Source organism: Ambystoma mexicanum, chromosome 3p (genome assembly GCF_040938575.1).
Source record: "Ambystoma mexicanum isolate Mex_15411 chromosome 3p, UKY_AmexF1_1, whole genome shotgun sequence".
In the NCBI taxonomy this organism is placed as follows: Eukaryota; Metazoa; Chordata; class Amphibia; order Caudata; family Ambystomatidae; genus Ambystoma; species Ambystoma mexicanum.
The window spans coordinates 864,409,529-864,422,770 of NC_090925.1; the positions used below are offsets into that span (position 1 = coordinate 864,409,529).

Consider the following 13,242-nt stretch of genomic DNA (forward strand, 5'->3'; position numbering starts at 1 on the left):
TCCACAGCCCTAGCTCACTGCAGGGCACATTGGTGTTGGACTCTCACTATCTCATCTGGTGCCTGGGTCATCTCTCCACGTTGAAGAAGCAACAATCTGTGAGTACTCTGCCCGGCCATCATCATGGGTGAGGAAGGAGAAGGTGAGGGTGCCCCTGCGCCTATCCCACGCACGATGCACAGCACATTAGCCCCATGCCAGTATTTGACACTACTGGCCCACCATCCAAATTGGGGCCGAAATGGCTCCTATGGGTCAAGAAACTAGAAATGTTTTTCAGGACCTCTGAGGAGGAGGAAGACGACGCGAAAATTGCCATCATGGTGTACTCTGCAGGCACGGATGTCCACAGAATTTATGACTCTCTCAATATCCCGGTAGTCACGTATGATGCCGTAAAGCAGGCTCTACGCAATCATTTTCTTCCCATGGCAAATGTAGACTTTGACAGATTTGTCATGTGTGCGGAAAAGCAGCAAGAAGAGGAATCACTGGACCAGTTCTGTGCAAGGCTGAGGCACCTGGCAGGCTCCTGCAGGTGGGTGAATGAGGAGGAGATGGTCCAGAACCAGCTAGTGCAAGGGTGCAGTTCGGGGAAGCTAAGGAGGCAAGTACTGAGAGAGCCTGGTCTGACCCTACAGCAAATCCTTGACACAGGCAGAGCTTACGAACTGGCAGAGGTCAGGGGGGCAACGATGGATGTGGCCACACACCCTGGCAAGGGCGAAGAAGCGTTCGCTATTGGGCGCCCTGCCCCAGTGAGGGTGCGATGGACACCAAGGCGGGGGGATGGTCCTCCTGTGCCTGGCAACATACAGTCGTGCCCCTATTGTGGTTATGACCTGCCACATGTGGGGGAGTGCCCAGCAAAGACGCGTGTCAGTGGCCAGTGTGGCACGCAGGGACATTACGCGAGGGTGTGCAGAGCATCCACCCCGGTAGCGGCATCGAGGGGCCAGCGAGAATTGGAGGGAGCAACACACGGAGAGTGAGGGGTGTGTCGTCAGTCGAGTAAGGCCTGCAGAACCTGAACATTGCGGAGGAGAATGAGGAGATCTTTTTCATCTCAAGCATTGCCACTGGTCCCAGAGGAAGTCGACAACCGACATGCACGGTAAACATCGGGGAGGTTCCCACCTCAGTTCTCATAGATAAGGGTGTGTCAGTTTGTGTGCTAGCGACTGAACATTATGAAGCCCTCCCAGGCCCTCCCGAGTTGGCGGAATCCAAGGCGCTGATATATGCTTTCGGGGGAGACACGCCGCTCCCAATCCAGAACGCCATCCGCGGAGCTCTGTCGGGGCTGAAAGGGGTGATCAACATGTCGGACGACATCCTGGTGTTCACAAGGTCGGAAGCTGAGCGCCTGGAGAGCACTCTAGAGAGACTCGCAGAAATTAGGAGCTTCCTGGGCATGGTCAATTACTGTGGACGATTTATTCGCGACTTGGCCTCGCTGTCGGAACCCTTGCGGGCTCTGACCAGGACTGATGTGGCCTGGACCTGGACGGAGAAGGAACAGAGAGCTTTCGCCGACATCAGGAACGCCCTGTCGGGGCAAGAGATGATGGCGTATTTCAATCCAGACCGGGAGTCGGAGATCGTGGTAGACGCCAGCCCGGTGGGACTGGGGGTGGTCCTCATGCAGGCGGACCCGCAAGGGACCATGCAACCCATTGCCTATGCCAGCAAGGCGTTCACTGAGACTGAGATGCGATACTCGCAAATTGAGCGCAAGGCCCTGCCCATCTTATGGGGCTGCAAGCATTTTCGGATTTACATTCTAGGCAAGCCTGTCGTCGTCGTGACGGACCACAAGCCCCTAATTCCGATCATGTCCGGGGCATCGTCCAAGCCCCTGCTGTATCGCCCTGGCATGCACAATCCAGCGGCCTATCTGTCCCGCCACCCGGGGGGGACGCCCCTGAGACTCTGCAGAGGTGGCAGACTGCGTGGAGGCGGTGCACCTGGTGGTGGAGTCGGCGCTGCCTGTAGCCCTGGCACGCCAAGAGATTGTGGATGAGTCGAATGCGGACGAGGTATTCCTGATAATCAAGGAAGCCGTAGCCAGTAGAGAGTGGCGTGAAGTGCTCATGAATAATGTCAGGAGGGACTGGGGGGCACGGAAGGATCTGCAGGCTCTCTGGAGGTTACGCCATGAACTGTCTGTGGCGGATGACAGTCTTTTGTTGAGGGGGCACCAGATCGTTGTCCCACGAGCACTAGTGGGCAAGGTACTGCAGCTCGCCCACAAAAGGCACCAGGGAACTGCCAAGACGAAGGCACGCCTCAGGTTGAAGGTGTGGTTCCCGGATCTAGAGAGCCGGGTGGACGATTTTGTGAGAGCGTACATACCTTGCCAGGCGGCGAGTCCAGTGGAGAGAGGGCAGCCCATCCAGGCCATGGAAAGAAGTGAACTCCCGTGGGGGACGGTGCATGCGGACTTCGGGTCCATGGGCCGAGGAATGTACTTTTTGGCAGTGGTAGACCAGTGGTCGCGCTATCCCGAGGTGGAGCTGGTGGAATCCACGGCCAGTGACCACACCATTCTGGCCATGCAGAAGATGTTTGCCACCCATGGGTTCCCCATCGAGATCTGCTCAGATAACGGAGCGCCGTTCCAGGGGCAGCAGTTCGCTCAGTACTGTGAGGAAAGAGGGATCAAACATCGGAAGGTCACACCACTCTGGCCAAGAGCAAATGGTGAGGTGGAACGCTTCATGCGGACGCTGAATAAAGTGTTTTGAATATCGCTGAATGGAGGAGAGGAACTCTACACAACCTGTTTGATTTTCTGCGCGAATACCGCACGACCCCGCATCAGTCTACTGGGGTCGCGCCAGCGGAGGCCCTCTTCAAACAGGCTCCTAGGGGTCTACTGCCCAAAGTCGAAGGCCGCTGCCCGGGGGTGATTGATAACAACCGAGTGCGAGCGGAAAGGGCCGCCCAGAACGAGCAGGAGAGCGTCAGGCGGAACCTGCCAGAGAAGGCGATTGCTGTGGGGGACACTGTGCTGGTTCGGAACCGGAGGCCGGAAGGGAAGCTATCATTACCCTACGAAGCGCAGCCGTTGTGGGTGACCCACGTCAAGGGGTCCATGGTCACAGCAGCCAATGCCCGAGGCACGGTCACGAGGAATGCGTCATTCTTCAAGCGGATTGAGGCGACACCCAACCCCGAAGTGAGCGAACTGCCGGGACCAGGAGATCTCCACCAAGGAACGATGGACCGCCAGAAGCTCCCGAGGCACTATAGGCGCCCCCAGATGAGGCACGAAGGTACCCGAGCCGGGCGGGACGCAAGCCGCCACAGAGATTCCAAGACTTTATTATGGACTCTGCCTCGTAACAGGTGGAAGACTGTTAGTATAAGTTTGAACAGTTATTGTTCAGTGCACCTGTTATAACTGTTTCTTGTTTGGGGGAAAGGAGGGATGTTGCCTAATGTATACATTGTTACCCATGCGCGAGCGGAAAAGAGCGGAAAGAGGCTTGCGCATGCGCTGTTGAAATAAAGACGGTCCGCCGGCAGTTGGAGCCAGGGACCCGAGCTGAACATACGGGTCCCGTGTGGTCCCTAGTGTGTGCATGCGTGCCTGCGTGTGAGTGCCGGAGGGGGCCCTGGGCAGCCACCACCATATAACACCAGTGTTGTATGATAAAACACCCCCTTGATAAGAGTGTAGGGCCTGGCGTTTCACGATCCTTAGGGCCACGCCCTCCAATAGCTCGGTTTTCGTTGTGAAAGAAAATAAACGTGTGCTGGCAAACGCTGTACTTAGTAACTCCGCACCTACCTATCAGCATTCTATCATGGGAAGCAGCTTGTCTTATAAATGCTTGCCTAGTCCTCACAGTGAGTATCTTTCTAGTCTGTGGCCATAACTCCTCTCACTGACCTGTGCATGTCCCAACACCGGCCGTAAACGCTCGGTACATTTGATAACAATGCTGATTGATAGCTTAATCTCTAAGAGATAGTTAGGTATTGGGATAGTTGGGCGCGTTAGGTAAAAGGGGAGGGTTATTATAGGCGTGGATTTCCGGGTTGTGTGAGCATTGATCCTTAGACCAGGGGAGCTACGGTTGCCTCGCTTCCTCATTTCCATATGTCCCTCCCACTGAACGGTAACATTAGCCTCGCAGCTGTCAAGTGCTGTTGACTGGCCAATGTCGGGAAACGGCTGCCTTGTCTGGGGGAGGGCGAGGCAGGATTAAAGGGTAGGACTCTGTAGAGATCTGACCTATCGAGTTCGTGTTATTCCTAAAGCATTTTGAGAGGTGTGGTCTAGGTTTATTATATTGCGAAAGCAAGACCCACAAGTACCAAAAACAAATGCGAGCTAAACAGCTACACATTCCCCTTTCTTTGACTCTCTCGTCTACATAATTCCTGCACCCCAAAAGCATGTCCTCCGCACCTATTCTACAGTCTCTCTCCTTGCTTCCTACTCGGCTACCCCCTCCTCTATACCCAGGGCTTTAAGTGGGGTAAGAAATCCAGGGGAAGGGGGTTTGGGGGCGTGGCTTGAGGTGGGCGTGCCCTAAACACGTAAGTACACAAACCCTAGTATTGTACAGATACAAATATATAAATGCATGTAAGCATTTACATATTTGTATGCATACCTTTGCTATGGTTTGTGTACTATGCAAGCCATCTTTTATAAACCTATAAATATGTTACATATTTATAGGTGTATGAAAGATGGCTTGAAAAGTGCACAAACCATAGTAATTTACCCACACCTTATGGTCTGCGTACTTTTCAAGCCATCTTTTTTAAACATAGAAATATTTGTATTTATAGAAGATGACTTGAAAAGTACACAATTCAATCCATCTTTTATAAATCTTTGTCTGAGGCGTCTTTGACCGTCGGCAAAGCTATATAAAAGATGGCTTGATTTATGTACTTTTCAAGCCATCTTTTATAAACATCGAAATAGGGAATGGAGTCCCCAGGTTCGCCGAGGTGAATTGAGGCGGTGGAAACAAAAAGACATTAACTTCCTCCTGTGACCCAGTGTTAGGCAGAATCCTGTGCAGTTCCCTTGGGGAACACTGCAAAAAGATTAAGACTACAGGTGCAGCAGTAAACCCAATTGGTAGCAGTCTGCACCACCCAGATTTACCTGGTAGCTGTGGCTGAGCAGTCAGACTTCTCTCAAGAAGAGTAGGGCAGTATGCAGAGTATGCACAATAGGGTCAGAACACAGTAGAGCAAACAAACACTGACCAGAGCTTTGTATAAAAAGTATATAGTTATTTATTTAAAACACACTTTAGGCACTACACTAGCACTCTCAATGAAAAGTAATCTAAAACACAGTCGGGTAAGTATACACACCTCCCTTGATAACTATCAGACAAGTCAGGGTTAAAGCACAACTATTTGTTAAGACAGAAGTGAGCGCTTAACCTAGATGGCACTTCAATAGTTTAGGTTAAAAAGGGAGAGAAAAGGCAGAGCATAAAATAAAACAGTTCCCAACACTTTTAAGAGTTCAGAGCAAGGGGAGAAAGGCAGGTTATACTGTAGAGCCAAAGTTCATAGGCCAGGCCCACTTTAAATGGAGCCAAGCCAGGATCACAAGGTTTAAAGTGCACTGAAAGTCTTTGCAGAGTGTTCAAAAGAGGTTGGGGTGAGTCAAAAGATATAGTTAGGAGGCCTGGAGACAAACCAGTTTAGAAGCCAAGGATTTATGGGTCACCTTTAGCAATCTGTAGAAAGGGAGGCCAGGCAGGACACAGTACCTTAAAGATAGAGGAAGCTCCAGCGGGGGCAGTTGTTCCTGGCAGTGGGTGAGGTTCGTGGTTCCGACCAGGGGAAGAGAAGATCTCGTCGAGGAGGAAACGTGGAGTTGTTGCACTGCGCAGGGATGAACCCAGCCGCAGAGTTCCCGATTAAAAGGTGCGGTCCTTTTATTCGCGGTCAAAAGTGGTGAGCTTGGCTATCTGGCCGCCGGGGTGCTTGGCACGGGCGATTCGACCAAGTGACGTCTTTGGAAATGAAAAAGGGCGAACTGGTTGGTCCTACCAGCTCAAAGGGAGAAGACTCTCCAGCAGAAGATCTTCTCTTGTTGTTGGAAAAGTGGTGAGTTTGTTGCAGCAGGGCTTCACTGGTGGTGTCGTCGGTTGCAGGTGGCTCAGCTTCTTCCCTCTTCGGATTCTTAGGTCCTGTGGCGACTTCTGAAGATCCAGTCCCAAAGGCCCTGCTTTTATGCAGAAAAACCCCCATTCATCAGCCTAGCTGTCAATCACACATGCAAAGTGGTGAGCCGGCAGCTCACCACTGGGCCAATCAGAGTAGAGTGCGACTTGGGTTGCTAAGGCAACGCAGTCCAGGGTGCCAATTCCCCCCTCCACCCTTCCTGTGGAACCTAGACCGAGTGGCACCATTTGGGTGGCTTCTGTGGAGAAGCCCGCCAAAATAGTGGAACAAAGGGCTTGACCTTGGTCAGAGTTACAGAGACGGACACAAACGCCATTTTAGAATCGAGTTCTGGCACAAAGACCCAACCGGTGATTTAATATTAAATAAATAAACCGGCGGTATCTTTAACATTGCACCAAAAAGTGGTGCGTTGAAAATCAATGGGAAAATCCCATAGAGAATATCCCCGAGGAATATTTCACGTGGTAATCACTGCCACCATCCAGAAACTCGACGAGGGGGACGGGATAGTGCCCCCTCGAAAACAGACCCAGGGGCAATCGAATTACCCCTTACCAGTACTTCCACAGTATGATGGTTTGTACTGGTTCTGTTCACAATTTTGGACTAGTAATGCCAATGGTGACTTTACATGCCCTGGGAGACAGTAGTCAGTCCCACGGTATGGAGTCTATGTTTGGGGGTCACTGTGACACCCCTGTGGTACTGCACTGAGGGTGCTGTGTACCACACATACAGAAAAACAGATGATACCCTATGGAGTAAAAAAGAAACCCCATAGCCCATAAGTACATAACAAGTCAAGGACATACCTGAAATCATGTCTAAGAGTGGGAGTAAAAGAGTCTCACTCTTAGCAGGAGAAAAAAACAAACCCCATAAATCCAGCAAAGCTGCTGCGGGACTCACTAGGTTTGGGAAATTAGCCTTATCAGAGAATTCTCCCTAACAGAAACATCCTGTGACCCCCCCCCACCCTCCCTCATGCAAGGGTTCACAGGGGGAAGTTACACTGACTGACAGAAGTGCCAGTCAGCCACAGCATTGTGGCTGGCTGGCACTTCTGTCAGTTTGCCTAACTCGAAAAAATGACGGGCACATCTTCTGTCGCGGCTGCAGCGGGATGTGTCCCGCCAATGTTGTGGTGGGATCGGGGAGCCCCAGCAGGGCCCCGGCTGAGTTGCACTTTTTGGAGACTTCCGGAGCACAGTCCCGGCCCACTTAAAGCACGATCTATACCACCATTCTCTATAATTGATAGTTCCTCTGGGTACGTCCTCCTCTTCTTTCCTCTTTACTACACCTCCCTTTCTATACATGATGTCTGTCCTCTATAACTTCCTGTGTCCTCTGACTTGCTGTACTTTAATTCTCTCCTGTCTCTCTATGCATGCTTTATCTCATTCTTGTATCATCTGTACCTCCCATGCTATCCTGTCTGAACATCTCCCCTTCTAGCTACACCACCCTGACACATGTTACATCCTCTTTATATATATATATATCACCTTTTACTATGAATTTTTTCCTCTCTATAAACTCCTCCCATATTTCCTATCCAGTCAGGTTTTCTGCGGTACACTGTGTTTTGGTGCAGCTCTTGGGGTGCGGCCGCTTCGGCACAGCGCTTTTGGCACTGGTCCCTTGTCGATGCCATCAGGGGACAGGGACCACCAAAGCATGGGAAAATGCAGTGCTTTAGGGGACAGTATATTTAAGCACAACAGTAGCCACTCATACCTCTCCCGTTCTCCATATACATTCTATCTATATACACACATTCTTTTCGGAACCATACCATTACTACTAAGCGAAGCAGGGAATGCTGGGGTCTCCCCTGCTCCTCTTAGTTGTGGTAATGGGGGTCGGAGTTGTCCCTTGATTCTGTTAAATGGAGAGCAGTGGACAAGAAAGATTTAAGGAAAAAAAAAAAACCTGCAGCGCCAGCACTGACCCACGTAACTGGGTGGGAACTGACACCTCAGGGATCGCGGGAAGTCAGCAGCACACTTCTGTGTGTGCTGCCGTTAAGGTAACTGGCCGGGGATGGAGGAGCGGGCCATAGTGATCTATCTGATGTCTGTGCTACGCCCTAATGGTCGTCATTTTTGTCTGCGGAATTGCAGGCGGTGCAGTGATCACAGATTCTTCTTTTCTAAATCTCCCAGTCTCTGCAATTTCAAGACAGCACCATACCTCTCTTTGTATACCCCTTCTCGCTATACAAACCTCCCCTATAAATGCATATCTAGTCTCTAGATGAACCTTACGTATGCTCTATACTGGTCATTCTCCCCATAACTCGATTCTCTGCATTCCCTCTTTAATTTACTGTTTCTTCTCGGCACTAACTTCTCTCTTTGTATTATACCACCCCCCACCTTACTGGTACACTTTCTCTCTATGGATATTTTTTGTTTTCCTATGCCTTCTACTCAATACCTTCCTTCTCTCCACACCCTTCCCCCTTGTTTGGTACACACCGGCCTTCACTGTATACCTCTCAGTCTTTAATGAGTATACCCCTATTCTGATCATTCCATCTCGCACCTTCCTTTCTTGATCGTTTTCCTTTGGCATATCTTCCCCTCTATATGCTACCCGCTCATTTTCTCAGCCTTTATACCTCTTCTGAAATCTCTCCACTGGCTCCCAGTGGCTGCAAGGATCAAGTTCAAGACCCTCTGTATCGTCCACAAGGCTTTCTGTGGGCCGCACTACATCCAACACTCTCTTCCTAAATACCTTCCTTCTCCAGCCCTTTGCTCTGCTGCCTCCAACTCTCTGAGGGTCAGACGCTTCTCCAGGCATAGAGTAGGGGGCAGATCACTTTCCTCTGCAGGTGCCTCTCTCTGGAACGGTCTCGCTGCACCTTTCATACTTGAGCCAGACCACCTTAAGTTCCAGAAGCAGCTCAAGACTTTCCTTTTATCCTCTGCTTTCTCTCTCTCCCTCCCCTGCAGACCTATCAGCCTGAATGACAGGTCGCTCGGATACCCTCAGAGTCTCACTGGGCACCAGGCTCCTCTGTGACCAGTCTCCCCTGCACTGCCACCTGGCCTGTCATGCACTAGGGGCTGTAAATGTAACATCGGCAGGCCCCCGCATCCTTGCACTTACCCAGAGCTGCGCTGCCCTGGCTGCACTTACTCAGAGCACCACTGCCCTGATCGCCCTTTCCCTCTCCCTTGCATTTCTCCATCCACTTCCCCTACCGCACTTGCACAATCTGAATGACACAAGACCTAGTAAGATCATTTGTCTGGTCTTCCCTCCTTACCCTCCCTTGTCTTGTTGCGCCTAGAAATACATGTGTACAGGCGCTTTATAAATGACATATACTTCTCTCTTTACCTTCCATACTTCTCGAAATGCGAACATTGTCTATATGCCTCCAAATGTCTACGCCTTCTCGTTATACAGCCCAGTCTCAGAATGGCATTCCATCTGCAACTTAAACAGCTAGCTATATTTATATTTTAGTTATTGCCTCTATCTCCTCTTTGATAGATCCCGGCCTGCTGCCACCTCCTGCCTCTCTCTGTGACTCTTCTGTTTGTAGTCTCTACCCAATCTTGTGACGACTCAATAAATCTAACAGCCTCGCTGCCACCAGGCCTCGTCTCTCTTCATACATTCCTCGTACTTCCGTTCTCTTTACGCCCTTCCATGCCTGCACCTCCTCTCCTCAGACCCCCGCCCCCTCCCCTGCCCTCCCCTTTTCTCCACACCCACGTTTCTTCCTCTGTACCGCCTATCCGCCCTACCTCCTCTTGACTTAACGCCGCCCCTCCCGGCCGCCGCTTCTTCCCTTCTCCTCTGGCCTGTGTGCAGGGAGTGGTGCTGTCGCAGCTCAGCTTTTCTTCCAGCCGAGACGGTCCAAGTGGCAGATTTCTGCACAGGTAACCCCATACTCTGTTTACCCCCCCCCCCCTTTCCCCGCCCCTTCACTACACTAAGGGGAACGCTTGGTAACGTGTCCGGTTGGGTACTAAGATCAACTGACTAGTGGGCCCCACCTTGAGAGAGTAGACCTAGCGCATAGAGGGTGGGGGCGTTCCGCCTGATACCTAAGGGGCAGAGGTTGCTGCGTGTCCCTTATAGAAAGAGTGAGAGAGTGATGGAAGTTTTTATCTGTGTATATATATATGCTAATCCCTGCCTCGGGACGGTAGGAAGGAGTAGGAGCTGTAGTGCTTGCTGTGTCAGGCACACGTGAAGCTAGTGCTTCTGTGGAAGGCAGTCAAAGTTGGGGCACCGCCAGTGACATGCGGAGGTGGTGGGTCGAGAGATCAATCACCTCTCAGGCTTTCAAAGGGACAGCCCAAACACTACAGACTTATGTTTGAGGGCGCTGGGCTGTACTTTTGACCCCTCACCTCCTAGACGCAGCGCGACTGCAAGCCCTAGGTTTCACACTTGGTGGATGGACTTGGGCACCAGAGGGTGAGGGACCTGGTCTTTATTCGCTGTCTGGGCCTGGATATTATGTTATGGTGGGACCCCTATTTTTACAAAATGACAAATGTACTAATTGAATGCAAGCTGAATACAAAATTGAAAAATTTTAAAAAAAGAGTTCCACAAAATGATTTGAGAAAAGAGAAAAAAAGTGGTAGGGACCCCGTTCTGAACTGTGTATGGTTTTTATCCCACTTGGTGTTCCCTAGTAGAACAAAGGTTGGGGGTTGTATGTATGTATCCATATTTCTTAAGCGCGAACCAAGGTCTGGAGGCATCTTGGCGCTGACTGCAAACCGGTGAAAAGTATATCATCATTCCTCAAAAAAGGAAAGTGTTGCTTTTCGAAAGATCAGATGGTCAGCTTGAAACCCTCGCAAATATTGAGGGAGTGAGTTCCATAGTACTGGCACGAGCACAGAAAAGGAACGTCCTCTGGACCGTGACTGGTGAACACCGAGAACTATCAGTAGATTCTGAGAGCTAAAACTCTGTCACCATGGTTACCTCATTTGGTCTGTTCTTGGTGGGACCCTCGGCAGTACAGACCCTGCAGGGTGTGGAGGGGCTTGGCAGCATCCTCCTACATACCCACAGGGTGGTCCATATTGTGAGACTTCTCTTAATGGCCACAGGTATAGGACTGTGAGGGAAGTACCCTATGGTTGCACCGGGTAGCCTGAGTAGGCCCTGTCAATAGGCCACTGAAGTGAGAAAACAATGGGGGGCGTGAGGGTCTGAGGTGAGTGTGGGGGGTATTGGCTGGGACTGCATGCTAGGGTAGTGATGCTGGGGTTGGGGCATACCTAGGTATGAAGGACACGGACCTGAAGCTTTGTCTAGGGCACAGGTGGCATATGGCAGGAGGCTTGGCGGTGTCGCAGGGCCTCATTTTTGCCTCGCAGGCATGCTCTGTTTGATGGTTTCCATGGGACCAGCTTGAAATACTGGTTTCACCCTATAAAGAAGACCGCTCAAGTCCCCATAGCAGCACTGGGCGGGTCACCCTGATGACAAAGTGCCTGGGGCACTTCAAAAAGCTTTTGAAAGGGGAGGTCATGAAACCGGCATCACCAACGCCACCAACCCCCACATGCAAGCCGCCAACCCCTATTTTCTGTGCCAATCCCAAAAAAAAACAATAAATAAACCTCTCACTGCCCCTTACAAAAACAGGGACAGAGGGCAGGAAAAGGTAAACCGTTGGAATCGTCGCTTGCCCCCGAACCTTCCCTGCCCCCCTTTATCTTGGATGGTCGCTTTATTGGGACAGGCCATGGCTTACAATAAAACGATAACCTGGCTCTTTGGCCTTACAGAATAATGATCATTAACAATTAACCAAAACAATTAATTCCTTCATTAATGCTTGTCTCTTGTTCGCTCCGCTGCCCCTCAATTCCTGTCACCCTTCTTGCAGCCCTTTTTCCCCCCTCTTCTCCCAGAGGCTACACCGCTCCTTCTTCCATGCCTTTTGACTCTTTTGTACCCTCCCCCCGTTAGCGTGTCTGTGCAAACAGTGCTAGCCCTCTCCTTTACCACACTAATACCCCTTTTAGCTTCCCTGAGCCATCCACCAAAGGACCATGTACTCGGCACCCAGAAAAACCTCCCCTGAGGTGTTCTTTCTGCCCCACTCTCCATTTACCTCCACACTTTTATCAATTCTTTGACCGCTATCCTCAAATCCAGCAAATAATACTGATTACCCAATACTGACAAGTGCATGCCATTCTCTCGAAACAAATCAAATTCCTTGTACTTAATGTCCTGGTGTGCCAACGTCCACACCCTCAGGACCTGCAAAATGTTACCATTTCTCTGTTAATCTTTTTCTGTGTCTGCTTAACTGCCACTTCGTTGATAGCTTCCCTCCATACACTCCTAGGCATTAACTCTGTCCAATACAAAGGAACCTCAATCAGCTCCAATCTAGGTTCCTCACCAAATCATTCTCCCCGTGTGTAAAAACAGCACCGCCGGCACTCCATGCTGCTCCCTTAAACCAGCCAGCATGGGCAGCAACTGGTCCCACCTAAGCCCTCTCACCCCTGACCATCTCAGCAATGCAACCTCATATCTGCATCCCAACTGGGTACCAAACATTCTCTTTGCAGCCGCTCTCCCTGCCTATTTCACCATGGAATGGCCGCAGATCCATATCTGTGGAACCTCACTGCTCCTTCGAGCCGCATCCGCTAGAAAAAATAAAATGAGCTTCCCTCCTGAAACCCTCTGCCCCCAAGTCTACCCTCCCCTACCAGCTCACCTCACCCAGATCTACGATGTACACCTTGCATTTTGATGATTTCCAACACCCTTAACTCTTCAAACCCCTTTCAGTCAAGCCCAACATACTTCCCTCTGACGCCGCTGCAGTCCTAAAAGAAAAAGTCCTAAATTCCTCAGCCCACTCACCTAATGCTGTCAAACCCTTCCTCATCACTGCCAAAACCTGCCCCGCTGTTACCCATTCCCCAATCTCATGTTGGAACACCAAACCTACCCTATCTTGGACGGTATTACCCAAATTAACCTTTTACAATTGACCTTTTGCACAATTGACCTAATTATAGTCGTCCTAATTGACCTTCTGCTCAATTG

At 50.7% G+C, this 13,242-nt stretch overlaps 1 protein-coding gene across 3 annotated transcripts in view; it reads left to right on the forward strand.

The window, feature by feature from the left end:
- MVP (major vault protein) overlaps window positions 1-13,242 on the forward strand; it is a 352,386-nt gene that overhangs the window by 78,625 nt on the left and 260,519 nt on the right. Inside the window, exon 1 of one of the 3 annotated variants that reach the window (XM_069652028.1) lies at window positions 9,897-10,079. The exons of the other annotated variants lie outside the window; for them this stretch is intronic. The gene's annotated coding sequence lies outside the window, so the exon portion shown is untranslated. Of the gene's footprint in view, window positions 1-9,896; window positions 10,080-13,242 lie in introns of those variants that run through there. 3 annotated transcript variants of the gene reach the window in all.